The sequence below is a fragment of the Eleutherodactylus coqui genome, chromosome 11, assembly GCF_035609145.1.
Source record: "Eleutherodactylus coqui strain aEleCoq1 chromosome 11, aEleCoq1.hap1, whole genome shotgun sequence".
NCBI lineage: Eukaryota > Metazoa > Chordata > Amphibia > Anura > Eleutherodactylidae > Eleutherodactylus > Eleutherodactylus coqui.
The window spans coordinates 57,088,515-57,100,770 of NC_089847.1; the positions used below are offsets into that span (position 1 = coordinate 57,088,515).

Genomic DNA, 12,256 nt, shown 5'->3' on the forward strand with positions numbered 1-12,256 from the left:
AACCAACTAAGCCACAGCGCCCATGAGTAAAGCTGTGGAAAACCAGAAAGATGGCAAGGATGATCCAGGAGAAGAATTTTTAAATGTAGGATGATTTTGAGGAGTGGTTCTAAGTTTTGCTATTTGTCACAGAGATGGCAAATTAAGTGTGAACAGATCCTATGCAGCATGTAGTTTCAGGTGGCTACCACTATAGAACAGCAAGGAAGTCGAGTCCCATGACATACTTGGCAGCAGCATGCAGTTCTCTGTCATTTTGCATCGTGACAATTCTAAATGAAATCGGCTTGGGAAGATCCTTTTTGGAAAAGACATGGATAATTTGTCCATAGGTATGTAATCCATGCATTTGCCTTGCATGAATTGTGGCCTGTTTTACTTTAAAAGTTAGATAGAAGGCAGAATTGACAGATTTAGGGAATGCTAGGGAAATGCCAACATAAATGAGAAGCAGAGAGGACTGAATGTTTAGTATTTATGCCATTAGCATGGGTCATCACGTTGGATGTAAAACAAGACCTGCTGAGCCAATGTCTGATGTACGGCGCTGTTGCATGTGGAAAGAAAATGAAGCCTAAGAATCATCACGACTGTTTTCCAAATGTGGGTTCGGTAAAAGTACTTTTGTTGACGGCGTGGCCGAGTGGTTAAGGCGATGGACTGCTAATCCATTGTGCTCTGCACGCATGGGTTCCAATCCCATCCTCGTCGTATCATTTCTTTTTGGAAAATTCTCTATGCTCAGCGCAAGCAATGCCCCGAGGAAGAAAATTTACCATCACCGTTCAAGAAGGATGCTATTGAAGTCTCTAAACATATTTACAGGCATTATGTAGCGTATCAGTCAGGCAATAGTGAATCGGCACCTCTAATTTATCGTGCCTTATGCCATCCTACATTTTGCAAAACGTTGCAACCATCTACTTGTTAAAACTAAACCAGAGCTGACTCTTTGCCACTCGGGTGGAGTATTCTAGGGATGTGGGACGAGCATCTTTAATGTCATTGGCTAGTGAACATCTCCCTTTTGGAAAAAAAAGCTGATTATTGAGCAGAATAAGAGAACAAGGCACTGCTGAGAGTTGAACTCAGGATCTCCTGTTTACTAGACAGGCGCTTTAACTAACTAAGCCACAGCGCCCATGAGCAAAACTGTGGAAAACCAGAAAGATGGCAAGGATGATCCAGGAGAAGAATTTTTAAATGTAGGATGATTTTGAGGAGTGGTTCTAAGTTTTGCTATTTGTCACAGAGATGGCAAATTAAGTGTGAACAGATCCTATGCAGCATGTAGTTTCAGGTGGCTACCACTATAGAACAGCAAGGAAGTCGAGTCCCATCACATACTTGGCAGCAGCATGCAGTTCTCTGTCATTTTGCATCGTGACAATTCTAAATGAAATCGGCTTGGGACGATCCTTTTTGGAAAAGACATGGATAATTTGTCCATAGGTATGTAATCCATGCATTTGCCTTGCATGAATTGCGGCCTGTTTTACTTTAAAAGTTAGATAGAAGGCAGAATTGACAGATTTAGGGAATGCTAGGGAAATGCCAACATAAATGAGAAGCAGAGAGGACTGAATGTTTAGTATTTATGCCATTAGCATGGGTCATCACGTTGGATGTAAAACAAGACCTGCTGAGCCAATGTCTGATGTACGGCGCTGTTGCATGTGGAAAGAAAATGAAGCCTAAGAATCATCACGACTGTTTTCCAAATGTGGGTTCGGTAAAGGTACTTTTGTTGACGGGGTGGCCGAGTGGTTAAGGCGATGGACTGCTAATCCATTGTGCTCTGCACGCATGGGTTCGAATCCCATCCTCGTCGTATAATTCCTTTTTGGAAAATTCTCTATGCTCAGCGCAAGCAATGCCCCGAGGAAGAAAATTTACCATCACCGTTCAAGAAGGATGCTATTGAAGTCTCTAAACATATTTACAGGCATTATGTAGCGTATCAGTCAGGCAATAGTGAATCGGCACCTCTAATTTATCGTGCCTTATGCCATCCTACATTTTGCAAAACGTTGCAACCATCTACTTGTTAAAACTAAACCAGAGCTGACTCTTTGCCACTCGGGTGGAGTATTCTACGGATGTGGGACGAGCATCTTTAATGTCATTGGCTAGTGAACATCTCCCTTTTGGAAAAAAGAGCTGATTATTGACCAGAATAAGAGAACAAGGCACTGCTGAGAGTTGAACTGAGGATCTCCCGTTTACTAGACAGGCGCTTTAACCAACTAAGCCACAGCGCCCATGAGTAAAGCTGTGGAAAACCAGAAAGATGGCAAGGATGATCCAGGAGAAGAATTTTTAAATGTAGGATGATTTTGAGGAGTGGTTCTAAGTTTTGCTATTTGTCACAGAGATGGCAAATTAAGTGTGAACAGATCCTATGCAGCATGTAGTTTCAGGTGGCTACCACTATAGAACAGCAAGGAAGTCGAGTCCCATGACATACTTGGCAGCAGCATGCAGTTCTCTGTCATTTTGCATCGTGACAATTCTAAATGAAATCGGCTTGGGAAGATCCTTTTTGGAAAAGACATGGATAATTTGTCCATAGGTATGTAATCCATGCATTTGCCTTGCATGAATTGTGGCCTGTTTTACTTTAAAAGTTAGATAGAAGGCAGAATTGACAGATTTAGGGAATGCTAGGGAAATGCCAACATAAATGAGAAGCAGAGAGGACTGAATGTTTAGTATTTATGCCATTAGCATGGGTCATCACGTTGGATGTAAAACAAGACCTGCTGAGCCAATGTCTGATGTACGGCGCTGTTGCATGTGGAAAGAAAATGAAGCCTAAGAATCATCACGACTGTTTTCCAAATGTGGGTTCGGTAAAAGTACTTTTGTTGACGGCGTGGCCGAGTGGTTAAGGCGATGGACTGCTAATCCATTGTGCTCTGCACGCATGGGTTCCAATCCCATCCTCGTCGTATCATTTCTTTTTGGAAAATTCTCTATGCTCAGCGCAAGCAATGCCCCGAGGAAGAAAATTTACCATCACCGTTCAAGAAGGATGCTATTGAAGTCTCTAAACATATTTACAGGCATTATGTAGCGTATCAGTCAGGCAATAGTGAATCGGCACCTCTAATTTATCGTGCCTTATGCCATCCTACATTTTGCAAAACGTTGCAACCATCTACTTGTTAAAACTAAACCAGAGCTGACTCTTTGCCACTCGGGTGGAGTATTCTAGGGATGTGGGACGAGCATCTTTAATGTCATTGGCTAGTGAACATCTCCCTTTTGGAAAAAAAAGCTGATTATTGAGCAGAATAAGAGAACAAGGCACTGCTGAGAGTTGAACTCAGGATCTCCTGTTTACTAGACAGGCGCTTTAACCAACTAAGCCACAGCGCCCATGAGCAAAACTGTGGAAAACCAGAAAGATGGCAAGGATGATCCAGGAGAAGAATTTTTAAATGTAGGATGATTTTGAGGAGTGGTTCTAAGTTTTGCTATTTGTCACAGAGATGGCAAATTAAGTGTGAACAGATCCTATGCAGCATGTAGTTTCAGGTGGCTACCACTATAGAACAGCAAGGAAGTCGAGTCCCATCACATACTTGGCAGCAGCATGCAGTTCTCTGTCATTTTGCATCGTGACAATTCTAAATGAAATCGGCTTGGGACGATCCTTTTTGGAAAAGACATGGATAATTTGTCCATAGGTATGTAATCCATGCATTTGCCTTGCATGAATTGCGGCCTGTTTTACTTTAAAAGTTAGATAGAAGGCAGAATTGACAGATTTAGGGAATGCTAGGGAAATGCCAACATAAATGAGAAGCAGAGAGGACTGAATGTTTAGTATTTATGCCATTAGCATGGGTCATCACGTTGGATGTAAAACAAGACCTGCTGAGCCAATGTCTGATGTACGGCGCTGTTGCATGTGGAAAGAAAATGAAGCCTAAGAATCATCACGACTGTTTTCCAAATGTGGGTTCGGTAAAGGTACTTTTGTTGACGGGGTGGCCGAGTGGTTAAGGCGATGGACTGCTAATCCATTGTGCTCTGCACGCATGGGTTCGAATCCCATCCTCGTCGTATAATTCCTTTTTGGAAAATTCTCTATGCTCAGCGCAAGCAATGCCCCGAGGAAGAAAATTTACCATCACCGTTCAAGAAGGATGCTATTGAAGTCTCTAAACATATTTACAGGCATTATGTAGCGTATCAGTCAGGCAATAGTGAATCGGCACCTCTAATTTATCGTGCCTTATGCCATCCTACATTTTGCAAAACGTTGCAACCATCTACTTGTTAAAACTAAACCAGAGCTGACTCTTTGCCACTCGGGTGGAGTATTCTACGGATGTGGGACGAGCATCTTTAATGTCATTGGCTAGTGAACATCTCCCTTTTGGAAAAAAGAGCTGATTATTGACCAGAATAAGAGAACAAGGCACTGCTGAGAGTTGAACTGAGGATCTCCCGTTTACTAGACAGGCGCTTTAACCAACTAAGCCACAGCGCCCATGAGTAAAGCTGTGGAAAACCAGAAAGATGGCAAGGATGATCCAGGAGAAGAATTTTTAAATGTAGGATGATTTTGAGGAGTGGTTCTAAGTTTTGCTATTTGTCACAGAGATGGCAAATTAAGTGTGAACAGATCCTATGCAGCATGTAGTTTCAGGTGGCTACCACTATAGAACAGCAAGGAAGTCGAGTCCCATGACATACTTGGCAGCAGCATGCAGTTCTCTGTCATTTTGCATCGTGACAATTCTAAATGAAATCGGCTTGGGAAGATCCTTTTTGGAAAAGACATGGATAATTTGTCCATAGGTATGTAATCCATGCATTTGCCTTGCATGAATTGTGGCCTGTTTTACTTTAAAAGTTAGATAGAAGGCAGAATTGACAGATTTAGGGAATGCTAGGGAAATGCCAACATAAATGAGAAGCAGAGAGGACTGAATGTTTAGTATTTATGCCATTAGCATGGGTCATCACGTTGGATGTAAAACAAGACCTGCTGAGCCAATGTCTGATGTACGGCGCTGTTGCATGTGGAAAGAAAATGAAGCCTAAGAATCATCACGACTGTTTTCCAAATGTGGGTTCGGTAAAAGTACTTTTGTTGACGGCGTGGCCGAGTGGTTAAGGCGATGGACTGCTAATCCATTGTGCTCTGCACGCATGGGTTCCAATCCCATCCTCGTCGTATCATTTCTTTTTGGAAAATTCTCTATGCTCAGCGCAAGCAATGCCCCGAGGAAGAAAATTTACCATCACCGTTCAAGAAGGATGCTATTGAAGTCTCTAAACATATTTACAGGCATTATGTAGCGTATCAGTCAGGCAATAGTGAATCGGCACCTCTAATTTATCGTGCCTTATGCCATCCTACATTTTGCAAAACGTTGCAACCATCTACTTGTTAAAACTAAACCAGAGCTGACTCTTTGCCACTCGGGTGGAGTATTCTAGGGATGTGGGACGAGCATCTTTAATGTCATTGGCTAGTGAACATCTCCCTTTTGGAAAAAAAAGCTGATTATTGAGCAGAATAAGAGAACAAGGCACTGCTGAGAGTTGAACTCAGGATCTCCTGTTTACTAGACAGGCGCTTTAACCAACTAAGCCACAGCGCCCATGAGCAAAACTGTGGAAAACTGTGGAAAACCAGAAAGATGGCAATGATGATCCAGGAGAAGAATTTTTAAATGTAGGATGATTTTGAGGAGTGGTTCTAAGTTTTGCTATTTGTCACAGAGATGGCAAATTAAGTGTGAACAGATCCTATGCAGCATGTAGTTTCAGGTGGCTACCACTATAGAACAGCAAGGAAGTCGAGTCCCATCACATACTTGGCAGCAGCATGCAGTTCTCTGTCATTTTGCATCGTGACAATTCTAAATGAAATCGGCTTGGGAAGATCCTTTTTGGAAAAGACATGGATAATTTGTCCATAGGTATGTAATCCATGCATTTGCCTTGCATGAATTGTGGCCTGTTTTACTTTAAAAGTTAGATAGAAGGCAGAATTGACAGATTTAGGGAATGCTAGGGAAATGCCAACATAAATGAGAAGCAGAGAGGACTGAATGTTTAGTATTTATGCCATTAGCATGGGTCATCACGTTGGATGTAAAACAAGACCTGCTGAGCCAATGTCTGATGTACGGCGCTGTTGCATGTGGAAAGAAAATGAAGCCTAAGAATCATCACGACTGTTTTCCAAATGTGGGTTCGGTAAAGGTACTTTTGTTGACGGGGTGGCCGAGTGGTTAAGGCGATGGACTGCTAATCCATTGTGCTCTGCACGCATGGGTTCGAATCCCATCCTCGTCGTATGATTTCTTTTTGGAAAATTCTCTATGCTCAGCGCAAGCAATGCCCCGAGGAAGAAAATTTACCATCACCGTTCAAGAAGGATGCTATTGAAGTCTCTAAACATATTTACAGGCATTATGTAGCGTATCAGTCAGGCAATAGTGAATCGGCACCTCTAATTTATCGTGCCTTATGCCATCCTACATTTTGCAAAACGTTGCAACCATCTACTTGTTAAAACTAAACCAGAGCTGACTCTTTGCCACTCGGGTGGAGTATTCTAGGGATGTGGGACGAGCATCTTTAATGTCATTGGCTAGTGAACATCTCCCTTTTGGAAAAAAGTGCTGATTATTGAGCAGAATAAGAGAACAAGGCACTGCTGAGAGTTGAACTCAGGATCTCCTGTTTACTAGACAGGCGCTTTAACCAACTAAGCCACAGCGCCCATGAGCAAAACTGTGGAAAACTGTGGAAAACCAGAAAGATGGCAATGATGATCCAGGAGAAGAATTTTTAAATGTAGGATGATTTTGAGGAGTGGTTCTAAGTTTTGCTATTTGTCACAGAGATGGCAAATTAAGTGTGAACAGATCCTATGCAGCATGTAGTTTCAGGTGGCTACCACTATAGAACAGCAAGGAAGTCGAGTCCCATCACATACTTGGCAGCAGCATGCAGTTCTCTGTCATTTTGCATCGTGACAATTCTAAATGAAATCGGCTTGGGACGATCCTTTTTGGAAAAGACATGGATAATTTCTCCATAGGTATGTAATCCATGCATTTGCCTTGCATGAATTGTGGCCTGTTTTACTTTAAAAGTTAGATAGAAGGCAGAATTGACAGATTTAGGGAATGCTAGGGAAATGCCAACATAAATGAGAAGCAGAGAGGACTGAATGTTTAGTATTTATGCCATTAGCATGGGTCATCACGTTGGATGTAAAACAAGACCTGCTGAGCCAATGTCTGATGTACGGCGCTGTTGCATGTGGAAAGAAAATGAAGCCTAAGAATCATCACGACTGTTTTCCAAATGTGGGTTCGGTAAAGGTACTTTTGTTGACGGGGTGGCCGAGTGGTTAAGGCGATGGACTGCTAATCCATTGTGCTCTGCACGCATGGGTTCGAATCCCATCCTCGTCGTATGATTTCTTTTTGGAAAATTCTCTATGCTCAGCGCAAGCAATGCCCCGAGGAAGAAAATTTACCATCACCGTTCAAGAAGGATGCTATTGAAGTCTCTAAACATATTTACAGGCATTATGTAGCGTATCAGTCAGGCAATAGTGAATCGGCACCTCTAATTTATCGTGCCTTATGCCATCCTACATTTTGCAAAACGTTGCAACCATCTACTTGTTAAAACTAAACCAGAGCTGACTCTTTGCCACTCGGGTGGAGTATTCTAGGGATGTGGGACGAGCATCTTTAATGTCATTGGCTAGTGAACATCTCCCTTTTGGAAAAAAGTGCTGATTATTGAGCAGAATAAGAGAACAAGGCACTGCTGAGAGTTGAACTCAGGATCTCCTGTTTACTAGACAGGCGCTTTAACCAACTAAGCCACAGCTCCCATGAGCAAAACTGTGGAAAACTGTGGAAAACCAGAAAGATGGCAATGATGATCCAGGAGAAGAATTTTTAAATGTAGGATGATTTTGAGGAGTGGTTCTAAGTTTTGCTATTTGTCACAGAGATGGCAAATTAAGTGTGAACAGATCCTATGCAGCATGTAGTTTCAGGTGGCTACCACTATAGAACAGCAAGGAAGTCGAGTCCCATCACATACTTGGCAGCAGCATGCAGTTCTCTGTCATTTTGCATCGTGACAATTCTAAATGAAATCGGCTTGGGACGATCCTTTTTGGAAAAGACATGGATAATTTCTCCATAGGTATGTAATCCATGCATTTGCCTTGCATGAATTGTGGCCTGTTTTACTTTAAAAGTTAGATAGAAGGCAGAATTGACAGATTTAGGGAATGCTAGGGAAATGCCAACATAAATGAGAAGCAGAGAGGACTGAATGTTTAGTATTTATGCCATTAGCATGGGTCATCACGTTGGATGTAAAACAAGACCTGCTGAGCCAATGTCTGATGTACGGCGCTGTTGCATGTGGAAAGAAAATGAAGCCTAAGAATCATCACGACTGTTTTCCAAATGTGGGTTCGGTAAAGGTACTTTTGTTGACGGGGTGGCCGAGTGGTTAAGGCGATGGACTGCTAATCCATTGTGCTCTGCACGCATGGGTTCGAATCCCATCCTCGTCGTATGATTTCTTTTTGGAAAATTCTCTATGCTCAGCGCAAGCAATGCCCCGAGGAAGAAAATTTACCATCACCGTTCAAGAAGGATGCTATTGAAGTCTCTAAACATATTTACAGGCATTATGTAGCGTATCAGTCAGGCAATAGTGAATCGGCACCTCTAATTTATCGTGCCTTATGCCATCCTACATTTTGCAAAACGTTGCAACCATCTACTTGTTAAAACTAAACCAGAGCTGACTCTTTGCCACTCGGGTGGAGTATTCTAGGGATGTGGGACGAGCATCTTTAATGTCATTGGCTAGTGAACATCTCCCTTTTGGAAAAAAGTGCTGATTATTGAGCAGAATAAGAGAACAAGGCACTGCTGAGAGTTGAACTCAGGATCTCCTGTTTACTAGACAGGCGCTTTAACCAACTAAGCCACAGCGCCCATGAGCAAAACTGTGGAAAACTGTGGAAAACCAGAAAGATGGCAATGATGATCCAGGAGAAGAATTTTTAAATGTAGGATGATTTTGAGGAGTGGTTCTAAGTTTTGCTATTTGTCACAGAGATGGCAAATTAAGTGTGAACAGATCCTATGCAGCATGTAGTTTCAGGTGGCTACCACTATAGAACAGCAAGGAAGTCGAGTCCCATCACATACTTGGCAGCAGCATGCAGTTCTCTGTCATTTTGCATCGTGACAATTCTAAATGAAATCGGCTTGGGACGATCCTTTTTGGAAAAGACATGGATAATTTCTCCATAGGTATGTAATCCATGCATTTGCCTTGCATGAATTGTGGCCTGTTTTACTTTAAAAGTTAGATAGAAGGCAGAATTGACAGATTTAGGGAATGCTAGGGAAATGCCAACATAAATGAGAAGCAGAGAGGACTGAATGTTTAGTATTTATGCCATTAGCATGGGTCATCACGTTGGATGTAAAACAAGACCTGCTGAGCCAATGTCTGATGTACGGCGCTGTTGCATGTGGAAAGAAAATGAAGCCTAAGAATCATCACGACTGTTTTCCAAATGTGGGTTCGGTAAAGGTACTTTTGTTGACGGGGTGGCCGAGTGGTTAAGGCGATGGACTGCTAATCCATTGTGCTCTGCACGCATGGGTTCGAATCCCATCCTCGTCGTATGATTCCTTTTTGGAAAATTCTCTATGCTCAGCGCAAGCAATGCCCCGAGGAAGAAAATTTACCATCACCGTTCAAGAAGGATGCTATTGAAGTCTCTAAACATATTTACAGGCATTATGTAGCGTATCAGTCAGGCAATAGTGAATCGGCACCTCTAATTTATCGTGCCTTATGCCATCCTACATTTTGCAAAACGTTGCAACCATCTACTTGTTAAAACTAAACCAGAGCTGACTCTTTGCCACTCGGGTGGAGTATTCTAGGGATGTGGGACGAGCATCTTTAATGTCATTGGCTAGTGAACATCTCCCTTTTGGAAAAAAGTGCTGATTATTGAGCAGAATAAGAGAACAAGGCACTGCTGAGAGTTGAACTCAGGATCTCCTGTTTACTAGACAGGCGCTTTAACCAACTAAGCCACAGCGCCCATGAGCAAAACTGTGGAAAACTGTGGAAAACCAGAAAGATGGCAATGATGATCCAGGAGAAGAATTTTTAAATGTAGGATGATTTTGAGGAGTGGTTCTAAGTTTTGCTATTTGTCACAGAGATGGCAAATTAAGTGTGAACAGATCCTATGCAGCATGTAGTTTCAGGTGGCTACCACTATAGAACAGCAAGGAAGTCGAGTCCCATCACATACTTGGCAGCAGCATGCAGTTCTCTGTCATTTTGCATCGTGACAATTCTAAATGAAATCGGCTTGGGACGATCCTTTTTGGAAAAGACATGGATAATTTCTCCATAGGTATGTAATCCATGCATTTGCCTTGCATGAATTGTGGCCTGTTTTACTTTAAAAGTTAGATAGAAGGCAGAATTGACAGATTTAGGGAATGCTAGGGAAATGCCAACATAAATGAGAAGCAGAGAGGACTGAATGTTTAGTATTTATGCCATTAGCATGGGTCATCACGTTGGATGTAAAACAAGACCTGCTGAGCCAATGTCTGATGTACGGCGCTGTTGCATGTGGAAAGAAAATGAAGCCTAAGAATCATCACGACTGTTTTCCAAATGTGGGTTCGGTAAAGGTACTTTTGTTGACGGGGTGGCCGAGTGGTTAAGGCGATGGACTGCTAATCCATTGTGCTCTGCACGCATGGGTTCGAATCCCATCCTCGTCGTATGATTCCTTTTTGGAAAATTCTCTATGCTCAGCGCAAGCAATGCCCCGAGGAAGAAAATTTACCATCACCGTTCAAGAAGGATGCTATTGAAGTCTCTAAACATATTTACAGGCATTATGTAGCGTATCAGTCAGGCAATAGTGAATCGGCACCTCTAATTTATCGTGCCTTATGCCATCCTACATTTTGCAAAACGTTGCAACCATCTACTTGTTAAAACTAAACCAGAGCTGACTCTTTGCCACTCGGGTGGAGTATTCTAGGGATGTGGGACGAGCATCTTTAATGTCATTGGCTAGTGAACATCTCCCTTTTGGAAAAAAGTGCTGATTATTGAGCAGAATAAGAGAACAAGGCACTGCTGAGAGTTGAACTCAGGATCTCCTGTTTACTAGACAGGCGCTTTAACCAACTAAGCCACAGCGCCCATGAGCAAAACTGTGGAAAACTGTGGAAAACCAGAAAGATGGCAATGATGATCCAGGAGAAGAATTTTTAAATGTAGGATGATTTTGAGGAGTGGTTCTAAGTTTTGCTATTTGTCACAGAGATGGCAAATTAAGTGTGAACAGATCCTATGCAGCATGTAGTTTCAGGTGGCTACCACTATAGAACAGCAAGGAAGTCGAGTCCCATCACATACTTGGCAGCAGCATGCAGTTCTCTGTCATTTTGCATCGTGACAATTCTAAATGAAATCGGCTTGGGACGATCCTTTTTGGAAAAGACATGGATAATTTGTCCATAGGTATGTAATCCATGCATTTGCCTTGCATGAATTGTGGCCTGTTTTACTTTAAAAGTTAGATAGAAGGCAGAATTGACAGATTTAGGGAATGCTAGGGAAATGCCAACATAAATGAGAAGCAGAGAGGACTGAATGTTTAGTATTTATGCCATTAGCATGGGTCATCACGTTGGATGTAAAACAAGACCTGCTGAGCCAATGTCTGATGTACGGCGCTGTTGCATGTGGAAAGAAAATGAAGCCTAAGAATCATCACGACTGTTTTCCAAATGTGGGTTCGGTAAAGGTACTTTTGTTGACGGGGTGGCCGAGTGGTTAAGGCGATGGACTGCTAATCCATTGTGCTCTGCACGCATGGGTTCGAATCCCATCCTCGTCGTATGATTCCTTTTTGGAAAATTCTCTATGCTCAGCGCAAGCAATGCCCCGAGGAAGAAAATTTACCATCACCGTTCAAGAAGGATGCTATTGAAGTCTCTAAACATATTTACAGGCATTATGTAGCGTATCAGTCAGGCAATAGTGAATCGGCACCTCTAATTTATCGTGCCTTATGCCATCCTACATTTTGCAAAACGTTGCAACTATCTACTTGTTAAAACTAAACCAGAGCTGACTCTTTGCCACTCGGGTGGAGTATTCTACGGATGTGGGACGAGCATCT

At 42.4% G+C, this 12,256-nt stretch overlaps 14 non-coding genes across 14 annotated transcripts; 8 read left to right on the plus strand and 6 right to left on the minus strand.

Annotated features, from left to right (window-relative positions):
• Positions 1-1,749: 1,749 nt before the first annotated feature.
• On the plus strand, positions 1,750-1,831 carry TRNAS-GCU (transfer RNA serine (anticodon GCU)). The gene has a single exon. It is a non-coding gene; the product is annotated as a tRNA-Ser (tRNA).
• Positions 1,832-3,307: 1,476 nt separating this feature from the next.
• On the minus strand, positions 3,308-3,381 carry TRNAT-AGU (transfer RNA threonine (anticodon AGU)). Its single transcript has one exon. It is a non-coding gene; the product is annotated as a tRNA-Thr (tRNA).
• Positions 3,382-3,989: 608 nt separating this feature from the next.
• On the plus strand, positions 3,990-4,071 carry TRNAS-GCU (transfer RNA serine (anticodon GCU)). The gene has a single exon. It is a non-coding gene; the product is annotated as a tRNA-Ser (tRNA).
• Positions 4,072-5,547: 1,476 nt separating this feature from the next.
• On the minus strand, positions 5,548-5,621 carry TRNAT-AGU (transfer RNA threonine (anticodon AGU)). The gene has a single exon. It is a non-coding gene; the product is annotated as a tRNA-Thr (tRNA).
• Positions 5,622-6,239: 618 nt separating this feature from the next.
• TRNAS-GCU (transfer RNA serine (anticodon GCU)) lies at positions 6,240-6,321 on the plus strand. The gene has a single exon. It is a non-coding gene; the product is annotated as a tRNA-Ser (tRNA).
• Positions 6,322-6,677: 356 nt separating this feature from the next.
• On the minus strand, positions 6,678-6,751 carry TRNAT-AGU (transfer RNA threonine (anticodon AGU)). Its single transcript has one exon. It is a non-coding gene; the product is annotated as a tRNA-Thr (tRNA).
• A 618-nt stretch (positions 6,752-7,369) lies between these two features.
• TRNAS-GCU (transfer RNA serine (anticodon GCU)) lies at positions 7,370-7,451 on the plus strand. Its single transcript has one exon. It is a non-coding gene; the product is annotated as a tRNA-Ser (tRNA).
• Positions 7,452-8,499: 1,048 nt separating this feature from the next.
• Positions 8,500-8,581, plus strand: TRNAS-GCU (transfer RNA serine (anticodon GCU)). Its single transcript has one exon. It is a non-coding gene; the product is annotated as a tRNA-Ser (tRNA).
• Positions 8,582-8,937: 356 nt separating this feature from the next.
• Positions 8,938-9,011, minus strand: TRNAT-AGU (transfer RNA threonine (anticodon AGU)). The gene has a single exon. It is a non-coding gene; the product is annotated as a tRNA-Thr (tRNA).
• A 618-nt stretch (positions 9,012-9,629) lies between these two features.
• TRNAS-GCU (transfer RNA serine (anticodon GCU)) lies at positions 9,630-9,711 on the plus strand. The gene has a single exon. It is a non-coding gene; the product is annotated as a tRNA-Ser (tRNA).
• Positions 9,712-10,067: 356 nt separating this feature from the next.
• TRNAT-AGU (transfer RNA threonine (anticodon AGU)) lies at positions 10,068-10,141 on the minus strand. Its single transcript has one exon. It is a non-coding gene; the product is annotated as a tRNA-Thr (tRNA).
• A 618-nt stretch (positions 10,142-10,759) lies between these two features.
• On the plus strand, positions 10,760-10,841 carry TRNAS-GCU (transfer RNA serine (anticodon GCU)). The gene has a single exon. It is a non-coding gene; the product is annotated as a tRNA-Ser (tRNA).
• Positions 10,842-11,197: 356 nt separating this feature from the next.
• On the minus strand, positions 11,198-11,271 carry TRNAT-AGU (transfer RNA threonine (anticodon AGU)). Its single transcript has one exon. It is a non-coding gene; the product is annotated as a tRNA-Thr (tRNA).
• A 618-nt stretch (positions 11,272-11,889) lies between these two features.
• TRNAS-GCU (transfer RNA serine (anticodon GCU)) lies at positions 11,890-11,971 on the plus strand. Its single transcript has one exon. It is a non-coding gene; the product is annotated as a tRNA-Ser (tRNA).
• The last annotated feature ends 285 nt before the right edge of the window (positions 11,972-12,256 follow it).